The sequence below is a fragment of the Bison bison genome, unplaced genomic scaffold (genome assembly GCF_000754665.1).
Source record: "Bison bison bison isolate TAMUID 2011002044 unplaced genomic scaffold, Bison_UMD1.0 scf7180017864385, whole genome shotgun sequence".
NCBI classification, from domain to species: domain Eukaryota; kingdom Metazoa; phylum Chordata; class Mammalia; order Artiodactyla; family Bovidae; genus Bison; species Bison bison.
The window spans coordinates 2,417,978-2,419,757 of NW_011494957.1; positions in this window are offsets into that span (position 1 = coordinate 2,417,978).

A 1,780-nucleotide genomic window follows, 5' to 3' on the forward strand; every position below is an offset into this window, starting at 1 on the left:
GCTGATTCATGTCAATGTATGGCAAAACCACTACAATATTGTAATTAGCCTCCAATTAAAATTAATTAATTAATTTAAAAAAGGAAGCATTTGTTGTTGATTGTATAGTCACTAAGTTGTGTTTGACTCTTGTGACCCCATGGACTGTAGCCTGCCAGGCTCCTTGGAATTCTCCAGGCAAGAATACTGGAGTGGGTTGCCATTTCCTTCTCCAATTAGGAAGCATAACTACAAGCAAAACTAATGGAGGTGATGGAATTCCAGCTGAGATATTTCAAATCCTGAAAGACGATGTTGTTAAAATGCTGCACTCAATATGTCAGCAAATTTGGAAAACTCAGCAGTGACCATTAAGACAGGAAAATTTCAGTTTTCATTCCAATCAAAAAGAAGGGCAATACATGCTAAAGAATGTTTAAACTACAACACAATTGTGCTCATTTTACATGTAAGCAAAAAAATGCTCAAAATCCTTCAAGCTAGGCCTCAACAGCACATGAACTGAGAACTTCCAGATTTTCAAGCTGGATTTAGAAAAGAATGAACAAGAGGTCGAATTGCCAACATCCATTGGATCATAGATAAAACAAAGGAATTGCAGAAAAACATCTACTTCTGCTTCATTGACTATGCTACAGCCTTCAACTGCATGGATTACAACAAATTGTGGAAAATTCTTAAAGAGATGGGGATACAAGACCACCTTATCTGCCTCCAGAGAAATCTGTATACAGGTCAAGAAGCAACAGTTGAAACCGGCCATTGAACAAAGGACTGATTCAAAATTGAGAAAGCAGTACAGCAAGGCTGTATATTGTCACCCTGTTTATTTGCCTTCTGTGCAGAGTACACCATGTACAATGTTGGGCTTGATGAAGCTCAAGTTGGAATCTAGATTGCAGGGAGAAATGCCAATAACCTCAGTTACACTGATGACACTACTCTAATGGCAGAAGGTGAAGAGGAACTAAAAGGCCTCTTGATGAAGGTGAAAAAGAAGAATGAAAAAGCTGGCTTAAAATTCAACTTTCAAAAACTAAGATCATGGCATCTGGTACCATCACTTTATGCATGGTAAATATGGAAAAATGGAAACAGAGACAGACATTATTTTGGGGCTTCCAAATCACTGCAGACAGTGACTGTAGCTGTTAAATTAAAAGAAACTTGCTCCTTAGAAGAAAAGCTATGACAAAACTAGTTACTGTATTAAAAAGCAGAGATGTCACTTTGCTGACAAAGGTCCACCTAGTCAAACCTAGAGTTTTTCCAGTAGTCATGTACAGAGGGAGATTTGGACCATAAAGAAGGCTGAGTGCCATAGAATTGTTGCTTTTGAATGGTGGTGTTGGAGAAGACTCTAGAGAGTCCCTTGGACAGCAAGATCAAATCGGTCAATCCTAAAAGAAATCAGCCCTGACTATTCACTGGAAGGACTAATGCTTAAGTTGAAGCTCCAATACTTATAGCCACCTGATGTGAAGAGCCAACTCATTGGAAAATACCTTATTCTGGGAAAGTTGAGGGCAGTAGGAGAAGGGGGCACAGAAGTTGAGATGATTGGATGGCATCATTGACTCAATGAACATGAGTTTGAGAAAACTCAGGGAGATAAAGGACAGGGAAGCCTGAAGTGCTGCAGTCCATGGGATTGCAGAGTCAGATAGGACTGAGCTTCTGAACCACAACAACAACTAAATATATATATGTATGAAGTGAAGTCTCTCAGTCGTGTCCGACTCTTTGCAATCCCATGGACTGTAGCCTATCAGGCTCCTCC